Source organism: Manis javanica, chromosome 13 (assembly GCF_040802235.1).
Source record: "Manis javanica isolate MJ-LG chromosome 13, MJ_LKY, whole genome shotgun sequence".
Taxonomy (NCBI): domain Eukaryota; kingdom Metazoa; phylum Chordata; class Mammalia; order Pholidota; family Manidae; genus Manis; species Manis javanica.
Window position 1 is genome coordinate 21,651,848 of NC_133168.1, and position 16,959 is coordinate 21,668,806.

Consider the following 16,959-nt stretch of genomic DNA (forward strand, 5'->3'; position numbering starts at 1 on the left):
GGACCTGCAGGGTATTATGCTCAGTGAAATAAGCCAGGTGGAGAAAGGCAAATACCACATGATTTCACTTATTTGTGGAATACAAAAACAAAATGAAATAAAATGAACAGCATAGCAGTAGACACATAGAACCCAAGAGTGGACTGACAGTTACCAACTGGGAAAAGCACTGGGGAGGATAGGTGGGAAGGGAGGGATAAGGGGGGAAAAGGGGGCATTCCAATTACCACACATAATGTTGGGGGGGCGGGGGAGTGTTGGCACACAGGGAAGGCATTACAACACAGAGAAGACAAGTTGTGATTCTATAGCATCTGAGTACGCTGATGGACAGTGACTGTAATGGGGTATGCGGTGGCGACTTGAAATGGGGGGGAGTCTAGTCACCATAATGTTGCTCATGTAATTGTACATTAATGATAACAAAAAAAAAAATTCACAACAAACTATCACCTCACACCAGTCGGAATGGCTTGTACCAACAAACAAGAAATAACAAACGTTGATGAGGATGTGGAGAAAAGGGAACCCTCGTGCTTTGTTGGTGACCATGTAAATTGGTGCAGCTACTGTGTAATACAGTGTGGAGGTGCCTAAAAATATTCATAACAGTATCATATGACCCAGCGTTCTTTTTCATACACAGCACTGGAACTCCTTTCAGGATACTGGACCTGTTTCGAATGCATATAACACCAAGCAATTCTCGAACACCAGCAGGGTGTCTGAGAACTCAACTCTGAGGAAATCTGCCTGGACGCAGCACCAGATTCCCCAGGGTAAGGTTTCTATCCTCAAGATTGCCCTCCACCCCAACTCCAGAGCCCAGTTGCCTGGCCCATGCAATTAGCCTGTGCTTCCCACCTACACACTATGACTGGAGGTTCCAACGACCTCCCCCTTAGGTCTGCCCAAGTTGCTCAGGGTGCCTCAGAAGCTCAGGGAACACGTTTACCAGTTCAACAAAGAGTACATACCATAGGCACACAACAGCCAGATGAACACACACATAGGGCAAGGTCCCCAAATAAAGCAGCTTCTATCCTCCAGGTGCTTGGGGCCTGTGCAGCGTGGTGGCCTGTGCAGGCGACCTGGTTTCCCAAGCATGGCAGCTCTGATAGAGAAGCAAAAGTTGAGAGAGAGATGTGCTTTTCTCATGGGTTTTTCTGAGGGCTTCACTGCACAGTCATGACTGACTAAATCGCTGGCCATTGCTGATTCAGCCTCCAGCCCTCATCCCTTTCCTATTCTTCCCTGGGGGCTGGAGGCTGAAAGTTCCCACCCTCTAACCACAAGCCTGGTGCCCCTGGCAACCAGCCTCTACCCTGGGCTAGGGCCCCAAAGCCTCTGCATTAACCTAACAAGACACCCATTGGACAGTTATGGCTCAGCAGGATTTTCACGAACTGTGGATGAGGAGCAAAAATACCTAGGAAATGTATTTTGGTCATCTGAATTACCAAATATTTACTTCTTATCAATCATTACATCACAGCCGGAGTCTCCACGTACCGGTAATGCTGCAGGAACCTCCCTCTCCCCGAGAGGAGGCACAGAGCTCCCCACTTCCACTATTATTTCCTTCCTTCTTATGTCACTGATCTGCACCAAAGACGATCCCTTTCAGGAAAATAAAGTCAAGGCTTCCGGCATATGCCAAGGCCAAGGCCCTTCTCCCCAGGGACATGAGCAGAGAGATGGGAGAAATGGCTTCAGGAGTCTGTTTTCCTGTCAGCTGCTCTCCCCTCCCCCAGCCTCACCTGTCACCTCACCGTGACCCAGCCTTACACACAGGACCCTATGAAGAACAAAATCTTGGAGTCAGAGCAGCTGAACAGCTGCCGTGTGTGCTCAGCTTTGCAGTGCAAGGGGCTCCGCTCCTCTCAGGGTTCAGATTGGAAAAACCCGACAGGGAAGAGGAGGTGGCCCAGCGACTCCCCGTCGCCATGTCGAATGGGGCAGCGCAAGCTCCACTTCCGCTGGAGATGCTTCCTGGCTGTCTGAGCACTTGCAAGGCAGCACGATAGGGTGTAGTTAGGGGGGGAATTTCCCAAACCTAGAATTTTAATTTCCTGACTATGAGCAGACTTTATGCTGCTCTGACTACAATGGAGCACAAAGAATATCTAAGCAGCAAGTCCCACTTCTGAGTGACAGCACCCACGTCACCCGTTCGCAGCTGCCTCGGGTGACCAAGATGAGAACTAACTGGATGTTACTGGGAAGTTTTGACTGTCAAAGAAAGTGCAGAAGTTTTTGAGACACCTTCTCAATCCACTCCCTGCATTCGCAGTGACACAGAGCAGGGAAATGGGATGAGGGTCGTGCCACTGTAAAATACACTCAGCCTAAAAAAAGCCCACTTTATACTTTAACTTCATCTACATGCTGTTCTGCTCTTCCAGCCCCTCTATCAATTAAGGAACATTGTAACCACGATGGGAGAGACCTGAGAAGGGCTAATGAACCTAGGCGGATAAAAAATGCTGAGAAATGGATCAACACAGTCCCCTGAATAACTCTACTCTTAAGACAAAACTTCAAAGGAATTAGGAATCAGCTGTATGCAGCATGCCTTACGCCCAGAGCTACCCAAAAGGCCCTTAACTGCGCCTCCTCTCTCAGGTCACCTCCATTCCCATCTGGGTGTGTACATTGTCTGACAGAAATGAACCTTCTTGTTGCACAAGCCAACTGGACTTGTCTCTGAACTATTTACCCTAAGACAAAAACCCTCTGACCTCCACGTCCAGAGGTAAATGTCTCTGTCACTTTGCTACTTTATCCAGCTTTCTAGTTTTATAATCCTTTTCTCTCTCCCTGTTTTATTTAAGGCCAATGGGGAAGCAGTAGTTCTTAGGACATAATCTCACTCCATCCAGTGCTCCATGGCTCCCCAAATTCTGGGACTGTAGGGATATAATTCTCACGCCATGCAGATCAAGTGGACACCGGATGCCAGGAGTTGCCAAGGAATATGCCCTGTGCCAAGCAGCAATTCAGTGAACTTTTTTTTCTCCCTCTGCTCTGCCTTGCTCTCTACAGCCTGCACAGCTGCTGACATTCGCTTTCTACTCTTGCTTTAATGAATTCCTTTCTTCCCGGCGCACATTTGACCTGGTCTAGAATTCTTTCCCTATCAGAGTCAAGAAGTGTCCCTGATTCGGGGTGAGGTTTCACCTAGTACCCAGGGAGAGACCTGCCCAGCAACACCAGCATTCAGCTGCTGCTGTATAAGAGAGGGACCCACATGGGCTGAGTCTACACCCACAGCCACATTCCTGGAAAAGCAGGTGAGGCCACGCTTCCACTCCTAACCCAGGGCCTTGGGCTCCTGAATTCTCTCCAATTCCCCTTTCCCGTCCGTCCCTGGACAGTGTCTGCCACTGCCGCACCTTCTATAGCACTGCAGTCCATCTGGCTCTCTCCAGGTCTCCCTCAAGAACTCCAAATAAAAATACTTGCTATAATTCCTATTTTAATGAAAAAATTCAATCCACGATCTATAGAGGCAACAACAAAATATTTCCTAGTACGAGCTACCGCCCGCATCTATATCACTAATGCTAGCCATCACTACCAATCTCATATTCTATGGACAATGAGCTATTACAAAAATGTATGATACCATGGTATCTATCATCATTACCACAGCCATAGCCATAAAACTGGGAATAGCCCCATTCCACTTCTGAGTTCCAGAAGTAGCACAAGGAACCCTGCTGTCATAGGGCATACTACTATTAACCCGACAAAAAATCACACCCATCTCAGTTCTGTGTCAAATTTCACCCACAGTTAACATAAACTTAACACTCTCAATTTTAATTGGAGGCTGAGTGGGTCTAAACCAAACACAATTACAAAAAATTACAGCTTACTCCTCAATTGCCCACACAGGTTGAATAATAATAATAACAACATATAACCCAACTATTACTATTCTAAATCTCCTAATGTATATTATAATGACCCTATCAATATTTGTAATGCTAGTACACAACTCATCGACAACAACCTTATCTTTGTCTCACTTATCAAGTAAGACACTGCTAACTACAACGATTATGCTCACAATCCTAACTATCACTTGGATGCCCTCCACCATTATCCAGATTTTTACCAAAGTGCATGATCATTCAAGAGCTTAGCAGAAACAACAACATAATATTGCCACTAATAGCAGCAATAGCTCTACTAAACTTATATTTTTATATGCACTGACTTACTCCACAACACTAACAATATTCCCAATAACCAACAGCATAAAAGTGACAATTTGAAACTATGAAACACATAAAATTAGCCCCACCCCTAATTATTCTATCCACAATAAATACTTCCACCAATTCCGACCATATCAATTCTAAACTAGAAATTTAGATTACACAGACCAAGACCGTTCAAAGCTCTAAGCAAGCATAAAGCACTTAATTTCTGATCCTAAGGACTGTAAGACTCTATCCTACATCACTTGAATGCAAAGCAAACACTTTGATTAAGCTAAATCCTAAATCCTCACTAGAGTGATGGGATACAAACCAATGGAACTTTAGTTAACAGCTAAAAACCCTAATCAGCTGGCTTCAATCTACTTCTCCCGCCATAAAAAAAAAAAAGGGTGGCAAGAGAAGTCCCGGCAGAATTGAAGCTGCTTCTCTCAATTTTCAATTCAGTATGTAAAACACCTCAGGACTTGGCAAGAAGAGGACTTTACCTCTATCTTTAGATTTACAGTCTAATACTTATTCAGCCACCTTACCCATGTTCATCAATCGTTGATTATTTTCAACTAATCACAAATACGTCGGCACATTATACCTTCTTTTTGGCACTTGACCTGGAATAGTGGGACCTGCTCTAAGCCTCCTTACGGTGCTGAACTAGGCCAGCCTGGGACCCTCTTAGGTAGTGACCACATCTGTAACGTAAGCATAACCGTGCACACCTTTTTAATAATTTTCTTTATGGTGATACCTATTATAATAGGGGGCTTTGGAAACTGACTAGTGCCTTGAATAATTAGTGTCCCAGACATAGCATTTCCCCATATAAATAATAACATAAGCTTTTGACTCCTCCCTCCCTCCTTTCTTCTTCTCCTAGCATCCTCTACAGTCGAAACAGGAGCTGGAACCCGGTGAACCGCATATGCCCCCCTTCGCAGGTAATTTAGCACATCCAAGGGCCTCAGTGGATTTAACCTTCTTTTCTCTTCACTTACCAGGTGTCAATTCTAGGGGCTTTAGTAACTGCATCACAACTATTATTAACACAAAACCTCCCACTATAAGCCAATATCAAACTCAACTACTTGTGTGATCAGTTCTAGTTACAGCCGTACTCCTACTACTGTCTCTACCATGTTCTAGCTACCAGCATTACTATGCTTTAACAGATCTCAACCTAAACACATTTTTGATCCTGCTGGGGGAGGGGATCCAATTTTATATCAACACTTATTCTGATTTTTGGTCACCCCAAAGTATATATTTTAATCCTTCCTGGCTTTGGAATCATCTCTCATATTGTAACCTACTATTCTGGGAAAAAATAACCTTTTGCGTATATGGGCATAGTCTGGGCAATATGTCCATTGGTTTTCTAGGCTTCATTATATGAGCATACACATTTACAGTAGGCATAGATGTTGATACACAAGCCTGTTTTACATCCGCCACTATAATTATTGCAATTCTAACAGGTGTGAAAGTATTGAGTTGATTAGCAACTCTGCATGGTGGAAATGTAAAATGATCCCCGGCCATATTATGGGCCCTGAGCTTTATTTTCTTGCTTACAGTAGGGGGCTTAACTGGTATTGTACTACTTAATTCACCATTAGATATTATTCTTTATGATACTTACTATGTACTACATTTTATTTATGTGCTCTCCATAGGTGCGGTTTTTGCTATTATGAGGGGATTTGTACATTGATTTCCTCTGTTTTCAGGATATACCTTCAACCCTACATGAGCAAAGATTCACTTTGCAATTATATTTGTAGGTGTTAATATAATTTTTCCCCCCTCAACATTTTCTCAGACTTTCAGGAATACCACATTATTCTGATTACCCAGATGCTTACACAACATGAAATACTGTGTCGCCCAGAGGATCCTTTATTTCACTAACTGCCGTTAAAGTTTTTATAATCTGAGAAGCTTTAGCTTCTAAATTGAGAAGTGCACATAGTAGAACTAACTAATACCAATCTTGAATGATTACACAGCTGCTCCCCACCTTACCATACATTTGAGGAGCCTGCCTTTGTCAACTTAAGCAAACAAGGAATCAAACCACCAAAAAATGCTTTCAAGCCAATATCATAACCTCTTTCTCAACTACTGAAGTATTAGTAAAATTTACATAACTTTTTCAATGTTAAATTATAGGTCTAAGTCCTTCATACTTCCATAGCATGCCCCTTTCAACTCAGGCTAAGGCCTTGGGAGCCACAAGCCTAGAGGGAGAACGAACTCGATGCTACCTGACATTTACCCCAGGAAACTGACCCTCTGGCTGGGCTTCCCGGTGCTCATCAGGGTCTGTAAGTAACGCCAAGGAGAGGGGGACCAGGAGTTTATGTGTGCTTCAGGCCTCCTCACCTCCTCTGTCCAAAAGCTACCCTCTCTTTTGATAGCACCATGGGACAAAATTTTAACTCCTATACTGTACTTCATTATTTATTAATTTTCTAATAGCATGCACCAGATTGGGTTGCATCAGCAAGCAGGAATGACCACTTCAGTAAGTAGCCTGCCTAGACAGCTGCACGACAGAAACTACCCACTCCTACACCCACGGATGCATGTATATTAGAGCAGCCCAAGTTCACCTCCACAGAGTGCCACAATACACGGTGTGTCTCTCCAACACTGACCCTTGTCAAAGGACCATAATTTTTGTTCTTAAAAAAACTTTACACCGAAATACATACAATAAAATGCACAAATCACAAAGCTCGATGAAGTCTGATGTATGTACACACATCACCATCGCCTAGATCAAGTTATCAAATGTTCTCATTTTCTCACCCCTCACCTACTTCAAAGACATTTTTGCCATGGAGGCATACAGATGGCCAACAGACATAAAAAGATGCTCAATATCACTCATCATCAGGGAAATGCAAGATTAAATCCTATGAGATGCCACGTCGCATTAGTCAGACCATCCAAAATCCAAGAGACAAAAAATTACAGGTGTTGGCAAGGATGTGGAGACAACGGAATGCTGGTGGGACAACGGCTGCAAGTTGATGCAGCCACCACAGAAAGCAGGAGGGAAGTTTCTCAGAGAACAGCTGTGCTCTCTGTAATGCTATGGGATGAGGAAGGACACTGAATGGTGGCTTGCTAAGGATGCTAAAAGGACTTACCTACCTGCCTCGTGTAACCCTGAAGGTAGGGAACAGCAGATGTTTGCAGAAATGGATCAAGTAGAACTTTCATGAGTTGACCTCAGACAGACGAAGTTGTTCCCTGTGGAGACCTTATAGGGAAAACAAAAATGTCACTAAGAGGGTGAACCTCACCCACTGGGCTTCCCCACTAAAAAGGGACAGTCCACTACCAGATGGCTTTTTCGGAGGCAGGGGCAGTGGGTCACAGGGGAAGCCCTGATTTGCAGGCAACCTGCCAGGTGGAAGGGGGTGGGGAAGGATGCTCTCGCCTATGACTATGCATGCTCCAGGGGCCTCCCTGCTGAGGCCAATCTCCCCAGCAGCCCGCCCCCGTCTCCCCACCTGACTTCTCTGCTAGGCAGTTATGGAAAACCAGCTGCCTTCCTCAAGCTCTCCTAGTGCACAGGCACCCAGAGACACAAACACTGTCCCAGGCCGCACAGTGCTCTCACACAACACCACACGTGCAAGAGCTACCGCGCGCGCACACACACACACACATGCGTGCGCGCGCACAGACACCAGAGCGACACACTCACCAGTGGGCCAAGCTGCCACCACGCAGCCGCAGGTACCTTGACACACTCCCTGGACTACTGGCCTACTCCCGCGCTGACCCGTTTGGGAGCACAGGAGACCCCCCCGAACCCCGCGGATGCACCCTCGCAGCAGCCATGCCCGCGTATCCACGGACCAGACATCCGAACCATTACCCGAAGTCAGAGAAGCTGGCGGGCCTGGGGAGCTCCTGGCTGAGACCCAGTCACCTTCCTGGCTGGGTAGGTGCATGCGCTGCCCATTGCTTTCCAATGCCCACCCACAGCTTTCCACTTTCCTCCCAAGGACCATGCAACATCCCCAAACTCCCTGATAGAAAAGCCAACATGGGGGTGGCTACTTACTATGAACTGAGGTTGCTGCAAGGCGGTGAGGCCTGCATGGGAACCAGGGAGCCGGGTCCCTGGCAGGGGGGCCCCTGCTGGCGGTGGTACGAGTCTGAGGGATCTCGCAGTGGAGGGCCATGAGCGCTGGCGAAGGCAGCAACGTCGGCATCAGCGGAAGAAGGTATTGGAGGGCGGTGGTAGCGGCAGGCATCTAGGGCGGGTGTCAGCGGGAGGCGCCGGCAGGCAGGGCAGGAGAGAGGCGGGCTCCAGGACGGGTAGCTGCGCTTTGGTGGAGAGAAGCGGCGATGGAGGCCAGTGGCTTTGCCTGGCGCGGTGGGGGGCGGGGGGGGGGGGCATGCTGGGCGTTGGCTGCGGCCGACTCCGCCCCCAGAACCGACACCATCGCCAGCCATGGACGCTGCCCTCCCACTGCCAACGCCCCCGTCGCCTTGCTCTCGTCTCTGGCTGCGCACCTGCCGACGGCAGTCTCGGAAGTCCGCCTCGGGCACAGACACCCGCGCAGCGGACGCCACGGCCCACCATGGAGCGCAGCCTGTCCACGCTGCCGCCCACTGGAGACCCTGCTCCCCGCCACCGCCTCTGCCACCTCTCATGGCGCACCTGCAGACGGTGGGCTGGACTCCGCCCCCGGCCGCAGACCCCGCCACCGAGAAGCAACAGCCTGCAGCTAGCCGCAGCGGACTCCTTCCCCGCCCCATCCTTCCCCAACCCGAAGCCGCCTGACCCTGGGGATGGCTGCTTACGGTGAGCTGCCGCTGCGAGGCCAGGCCTGCGTAAGAAGGGCGCAGGGACCCTGGCAAGGTGGGGCCCTGGAGCCGGCGGTAGGCAGCCGCTGTTGGAGGGCTCCGGCCGGCGGTGCAGGGCTTTGGCGAGCGACGGTGACATCAGCGGGAGGAGGCCTTGGCCGGCAGGGACGGTATGAGCGGGGAGCACTGGCGAGCGGCAGGCGCGATCAGGCAGGAAGCTTCCTTCTCTGCAGCAGGTGATGGCGCAGCTGGAAGGACACGTGCCGGGCACCGGAAGTAGGTGGCGCTGGCCGGCGGGAGAGGCGTGAGCAGCAGGCACTGGGAGTGGGCGGTGCTAGTCGGTGGGACTTGTGTGCGTAGCCTTGGTTGCGGGCAGACCCCGCCCCGCTCAGGCGCTGCCCCCAAACCCCAACGACAGAGCACGCACATCAATCCCACACTCCCCTTTCTGTGCAGCATCCATGTAAAATAAAAGATGGTACTCACAGAACCCAAGAATGGACTACAGTTGCCAAAGGGAAAGGGACTGGGGAGGATGGGTGGGAAGGGAGGGATAAGGGGGAAAAGGAGGCATTACTATTAGCAGACATAATGTAGAAAGGGGCACGGGGAGGGTTGTACAACACAGAGAAGACAAGGAGTGATTCTATAGCATCTTACTACGCTGATGGACAGTGACTGTAATGGAGTATGCGGGGGGTCTTGGTGATAGGGGGAGTCTAGTAAGCAATGTTCCTCATGTACATTGTAGATTAATGACACCGAAATTAAAAAAACAAAGATGGCATACAACAAAAATTCAGGAGCTCAAAATAAGTTAGCAGAAACAATATTCTGGGAAAATCTTGGTAGCCGGAGTCCAAGCTTCATGCCAAAGCCTCCTCACCATGTCTATATATATGGAGAAGCTGGAAGGACAGGGTGGGAGGGTAAAATATGGGAACCGGAGACAGTACTTGCACTGAGCTGACGGAATAGACAAGTATACTGGGGACGGACGGACGGATGGACACACACACACAGACACACACACACACAAGTATACTGGGGACGGACGGACACACACACACACACACACACACACACACACACACTTCCCCTAGAGAAACCTAGTCAACAAAAAGGAAAGGTAACTTAAAGGCCATTAGCTTGGGGTTGGTTTGGCCCGTCCCCACAGCTCAGCAAGGCAGGACGTGGCTCTAATAGGGCAGGGGGATGTTATCAGGCCAGCCCAGAAGGCTTGGGAATGGCTCTCTCAGGAAGCCAGCTCCACTCAGACAAGGCACACGGACGCCCACACATGTCAACAAGCATCCCTCGGAGACTTCAAGCCCCAGTTCAGTCCCTGCCCTCGGAAAGTATGATCTACAGGGAGAAGTCTCAACAAGTCCTGACCTGGGGTGTGGACAGGCCACCAGGAAACTCAGAAGGGTGTCAGAAGGAAGTGAGGTCTGAGCCGGGCTTGAGGAATTTCTCCAAGTGAGACTCCAGGCAGAAGGGAGCCTGGACACAAGTGGTGTGTGTGTGGTAGGGCAGGGGCAGAGGCTACCACAGGACGTGGGCAGCTGTGAAGGGACTGAGGGACCCACTTTCAGAGGCCTCCAAGCCCAAGAGCGGACTCCCTTGGCCCAGTGGACAACAGGAAGGGAGTGGTATTTACTGCACACCCCTGGCTTGGCACCACCAGCAGTCACCTCACTGAGTTGGACGCTCCCCCCTACACCCAGCTGCCTTGATAGAAAACACTGCTTCCTTGTTAGGCTGGATCCGACAAGGGTCAGAGAGGGCAGGTCTCAGGGAGAAGGCCTCACAGCAAAGCGGCTGAGCCACCCATATGTGAGGAGAGCAGGGCAGGAATGGTCAGCAGAACATAGGAGGCCCAGAACACCCCTGAGAAAGGCTGCTCAGCAAGGGTGCACCCCACAGTGCACAAAAGACATGGGGAGAGAAGGTCACAGGCATTCAGTCAGCCCAAATAGCAATCCATCAGCCACTCAACCCCAGGAGGGCAGGGCCCCACACAGTCCCCCTAGGGATGACACCAAGAGTCCTAGCATCTCGGGTGACCCCACAGCCCTTGTCCTCTACCACTGCAAGCCCTGACCACATACATGTATGCCCAGCCTCGGTGTCCTAGACTTGAGCATAAGGATGGTCTTCGTGATCACTGCATTCCAGGTCCTCAGGACAGGGGCTGACACACAGTGGGGGCTCAGCAGGTATCTGATGAGTAAATGAACCCAAGTTAACTCCTTAAAGGCTGAGGCTGAGTTGTTCCTTTAACAATTAATTGAGAACCCACTGTGTGCCGGACATGTTATTGGTGCTTGCTACATAACCATGAGCAAAAGAGCACAAGAGCCCTGCCCTCCTGGGGCTGACAGCCCAGTGGCCACATTCACCTTTGTGTCCACATCACATCACATGTCAGAGCATCCCCACCCTCTATGCCAGGCTCACTGAAGCAGAATGAATGGACTGTGGGAGGTGGGGTGTCTCAGAACTGGGTTGAAGCCCTGGCTCTGCACTGACTAGTTCTGAGCCCAGCTAACACCAACTGTCATCAGACACAGGCGGTAAGCAGCATGCAGTGCACCAGAAGCCCCATCCGCATCCACACTCCCCACCCCCACCCCCCCTGCGGCCACTGCTGCCCTGCCGGCTTCCTCCCCCTGTACAGGACTGAGTATCTGGACCTTTCCATCAGTCAGGCTGCTTCAGACAACACTGATGCCCAAAACATGGCTCTCTCAGGAAGCCAGCTCCACTCAGACAAGGCACACAGACACCCACACATATCAACAAGCATCTCTTGGAGACCTCAAGCCCCAGTTCAGTCCCTGCCCTCGGAAAGTATGATCTACAGGGAGAGAAGTCTCAACAAGAGAACCTTAGGCCCCCCAGGAACCCAGCTGCACCCTGCAGTCCTGGAAACGATGCTGTCATTGCTCTCCTCAAGGAGACATTCTGTCCGACCACTTGGACAGTCATGTTCACAGTCTAGTCCTGGAACTCCCGGAGCCACAACCACCTGGAAGCTAGTTAACAATCCTGCTTCCTGAACTCCAGCCGCACAAAGACCTCCCAAAGCAGAAGACCACCCTCCACTGGCCAGCATCACTCCTAGGCCAGGTGCCCTCATGGCCACAAGATGGCTGCAGCTCCAGGCCTCAAAAGTGAACAACATTCTCAGAGGAAAAAGACCATCCTTCTTCCCTCTTAGGCATGTACGGTGCCCACTTCTACCACCAATGCCTCTAATGTCTCACTGGCAGGAACTAAGTCACTCAACATGCTCATACCTCAGCCAATCCCAGGCAAGGGAGCGGACCCACGAAGCCAGAGCCCAGGGCCACTGTCTCGACAATAGGTTTCAACCCCGGGCAAGTTCGCTATGGATTCAGCGTGACCAAAGAAAATGACAGCAAAACGTTCTTGGGGTGAAAAGGTTATACCCAACTTTATTTCCAGGTGGCAAGTCAGTCACTAAAATCCTGTTCACTCAGAGCGAGTCTGCATGCAGCAAGCTGGTCTCTGCCTCTGGGCCCCTCTGTCCACACAGCTGTCCACTGGGCCCCTCTGTCCTCACAGCCATCCTCAGGGCCCCTCTGTCCGCACAGCCATCCTGCACAGCCGTCCTCAGGGCCCCTCTGTCCACACAGCCATCCCGCACAGCCATCCTCCGGGCCTCTCTGCACAGTCGTCCCCCAAGCCTCTCTGCACAGTCGTCCCACACAGCTGTTCTCTGGGCCTCTGTCCTCGGCACTGCCACCACTCCAGCCTCTGCTCTGCTCTCCTGCAGCCCTGCAGCCCTGCCACCGTGTCGCACGCAGAGCACTAGGCGGAGCTCTTTATATAGAGTCAACAGCCATGTATTGCCCACAGGTGTGCAGTGAGCTTAGTCAACAAGGGCCAGGTGAGAATCCTGGCCACAGGAACTCTCATTTTATCCACAGCCACCAACAGTGAAGCAGAAGGCAGGCAACTGGAGAGGCTGAGAACTGAGCAAACCTGGGCTCAGTCTGGAAAACAGTGAGTGCAGTGGAAAATGTTGGACTGACAACCAGGGGGCCTCTGGATGTCCCCAGGCCACCTGACAACAGCAGCCCCGGAAGTAAATACCAGTCCTCGCAGGACACCACTTCTCAGGGACAGCCACTACCTGTACTTTGGCCCTCACTTCCATTCCAGAAGGCCCTTGGCCTCACTTCTCTAAGCCTGTTCCGACTGCTGAGGCCTCTAGAGAAAGTCCTGTGGGCCAGTTCAGCATGGCACACCAAGTGTGAGCCTGACAGCTCATGACCACACGAACAGCCCTCTGTCCTCTCGACACCGACCACCTGCGTGAGGAGACAAGGCGCGCACTGAGATAGCCAGTGTCGGGGAGAAACAGCCCTGAACTGGGAGACAGGAGAGGGGACGACAACATCCACCAGAGACAGTGGCTGAAGGCTCACCCCGCACAGGCATCTGACTGGCACTTACAGGCAGGGGTGCTGGTTGGGGTTTTTCCTTCCCACTCATCTGGCCTTTACAATCACCCTAGAAGTTTGGCACTATTATTACAGGTTCATGATCCCTTATCCATAATTTTTTAAATCCAGAACTCTCTAAAAACCAAAAGCTGATTTTGTTGTTAATTGATTGGGCAGCAGAGCTTCAACTGAACCAACACAAGACTATGACCTATCTACCCCTTCTGCAATGACTGCTCATACGTTTTGAATCAGAAATAGTGACATGTTTTACGCAGTGTTGCCCCTAAACCCCACCAGCAGCGCCATATAATCCAGTATATGTTCCACATTCTGAAAAGTTCTGCATTCAGAAACACATCTGGCCCCAAGGGTTTCAGAACAGGGACTGGGGGTGTGTATTACTACTCTACACAAGATAAAGTAACTCTCTTAGGAAAAAGCAGAACCGCACTTGGAACTAAGCAACTGAACTCACAGGCCAGAGCTATGACCCACTGTGCTTCCATCACCCACCCACTGGTGATTTTAAGGAAGACACCCCCCCCACCCCACCCCACCCCGTAGACCTCATCTGTCTTCTCATCCATAAAATGGGGAGCTTGGACTAGATCAGCGGGTTTCAAATGTGGTTTAAAGCCGATTGGCCCTTCCTTCCACCTTAAGGAAAAGTGTCACTGCTCCAGTGAGCATGTTCGCAGCAGGGTTCCTCAATAGCACAGTTTGAAAACTGCTATGCAGTGATCTTCTTCTAGGGCCATCTGGTTTCTAACATTATATGGTTGTCTTCTCAAGGCAAACAGCCTTTCCCATGAAAGAAGGATACCTGGAAAGAACTTGAACCAGACCCTGACGGACAGATAGGCTTCTGACCTGCAGAGAGGACTCCAGAGCCAAGCAGTATGCATGCAGGTCGGAAGACCGTAAGTAAGGTATGTGAGAGGTTCCGGGAGGCCAGGACAGCCAAGGGGGTTCCTGGGCCAAGGTGACAGGAGGACGTACATGCTGGAAAGGTTGCTGATCAGCCAGATGAGTGTCAGGAAGCCTCCTCCCTACCCCTATGGAGCCTGAAATTCTTCCTAACAGGAGGCCAGGGGACAAGTTGGGCAGTCCCGGCCCCACTGTGTGCAACCACAAATTCACAGTCCTGTCCTCACTATAGCAACCAAGAGCCTCAAAGCTTAGTTCACAGTCATCAATATGTTATTGTCAAATAAGTGACTCTTGTGATTCCAAAAATCAAAGCATATGATCTGCCACAAAGACACATCCTTCAGAGGACAACAGGACAGAGTAAGAGCAGGACGGCGGCCCTGGGCAGGCCAGAATGGAGGGTCACCAAGGTCCCACTGGTGTCCTTCCCACTGTCTAGGGGCAGTATGACTCCCAGGAGTCTGTAGCAGCCCAGGAATGTCCACAAGCCATTCTCAACAACAGTGCCGCCTTCTCGCCTCAGCCCTGCAGACTCTCAGGCTGTTTCCAAAGAGGCCCTTCAGGCCAGTGGGCAGCCCCCCAGTCCACCATTAACTCTTCCCTCTCTGGGAAGGCTCCAGAGGCCTTACTGAGACCACTACCACATTCCTGTCTCCCATTTCTGGGTGCCATTCTTCCTGCTTTACAGACAGAGGGAACAAGACTCGGCTTCCTAGGTCGCTTGGTAACTTGTCTTAGGGCAAGAGAAGCCCAGAGGCTATGAGTATCTGTAACAGTGGGGCTGTGGGGCCCAAGGAGAGGCAGAAAGGCTTCCTGGAGGGATGGAGGAGAGGTTATCTACCCTAGACTTACCTGATTCCCAAATCCATGCTTTCTCTAGCCCCGCAAATTAGAATACATCTAGAAAGGAGTAAGAGGTCAGCAGAACTGCAGACCTACAAGAAGTCCAAGAGATGGGGCCTGGAAGAGGCAAAAAGTCAGACAGAATGGAGCCACTGTGACCCTCAAGGTGGGCTCTCTGCAGACCATGTGAATGGGAATGAGACCGGGTGGGGGATATGTGGGAAGGAACAAGAGGCTGTAAGCACCGATCATGTGTTTGAGAAGAGTGGCCAGGAAAGGAAGGAGGAAAATGCTTAGGGGTAGTGGGTTTGTGTGGGGGCTTTACTTTTTTGTTCAGTTATAAGTTTTTTTGGAAGAGTAAGAAGGGTATGAGAAATTGATAGTATCCAAAAACAGGACTGTTTTCCTGACCAAAGATCAGAATGGAATAATCACAGGCTCCTGGCAGAGGGTGAGGAGGGAGGAACTTACTTGGCAGGGTGCTCACCCAAGTGAGAAAGGTGGGTTTGAAACCGGTATTTGAGGAAGAGGCAGGAAAAACCTTGACTGAAAAAGAGGAGCCAAATGCTGTGGAGACTGAGTAGATAAGGAAATGGAAGCACCGCCAGGGTAGCAGCCTGGAAGCCTGTACAGGAAAGAATAGGATTAAATCTCATGGCTCCGTATTACTCTGTAATGTGGCTATCACAGAGAATAGCCAAAATTCAAATAATTGTATTTGATAAATACAACATCTATTACTATTGAGTGTTTCCTAAGTGCAAGCTTACATGTATTACCTTTCTGCATGGCATTCAAATGAAATGAAACTGAAGTTTCAGGGAAATTAAGTTAATTTACTCAATTCATACAAGTTTGCATAACGAGAAAGTTGCAGTCGAAACTCAAACCCAAGTTTGTCCATTTCCTAAACCATCAGCCCTACTGAGTCTTCAGGCTGGCAGAGATGACCTGAGGGAACATATCTGGATGGAAAAGATGAATATCAATAAGAATTCCTTTCTGAAAGGCAGTAACCAACAGAGGCAGTAAAGAATGAACTTGGGACGTCTGGGAAGAGGTATATCTGAGTGGGGATTCATACCCTTGGGGACAGAGGTTGGGTGGTGAGTCACTGGACAGGAACTCATCATAGGAGAAGCTACAGGTTACAGGTTCTTGGCCCTTGAACACTGTGGATAGGGAAGATGTGGCTTTCCTAACATGGATCTCAAAGCTGGTCTAATAGAGGCAAGACAGAATAGCTTCTTCTACCATCTTCTGAGCAGTAAAAACCTCATGTACTATACTATAAAGCAGAGCTTCAGATTATTTCTTGAGTTTCTCAGTAGACAATTCGATCTCCCGAAGAATACAGACGGCAGCAAAAGAAAATCCCATCTTGTGCTGAATTCAGCTACTTCAAAAAGAACTAGTTGTGAAGTGGAAGGAAAGGCACTTTGGGGAAATGAGTTACTTCATATGAGCCAGGCAGATCATACATAAACCTGGACGTTAAGAAGGCATATTAAAAAGCAGAGAAGATTTAGGCCAGAGACTGTAAAGAGAGGATAGCTTGAGACCAAAAAGTTCACAAAAGCAAAGTTGTGAAGACACAACCACAATCAATAGGCAGAAATAAGTAGAATAAGGAGAAAATGGACATGCTG

At 49.7% G+C, this 16,959-nt stretch overlaps 1 protein-coding gene across 16 annotated transcripts in view; it reads right to left on the reverse strand.

The window, feature by feature from the left end:
- Window positions 1-16,959, reverse strand: part of LOC140845334 (T-box transcription factor TBX18-like) — a 97,366-nt gene that overhangs the window by 75,234 nt on the left and 5,173 nt on the right. For 3 of the 16 annotated variants that reach the window (XM_073219312.1, XM_073219311.1, XM_073219305.1), the window contains exons 1-3: window positions 9,057-9,405; window positions 8,311-8,576; window positions 7,385-7,497 (exon numbers count right to left, since the gene is read on the reverse strand). The exons of 2 other annotated variants lie outside the window; for them this stretch is intronic. The gene's annotated coding sequence lies outside the window, so the exon portion shown is untranslated. Of the gene's footprint in view, window positions 1-7,384; window positions 7,501-8,310; window positions 8,577-9,056; window positions 9,407-11,170; window positions 11,283-16,959 lie in introns of those variants that run through there. 11 more of the 16 variants (XM_073219320.1, XM_073219321.1, XM_073219310.1 and 8 more) reach the window with 10 other exon arrangements.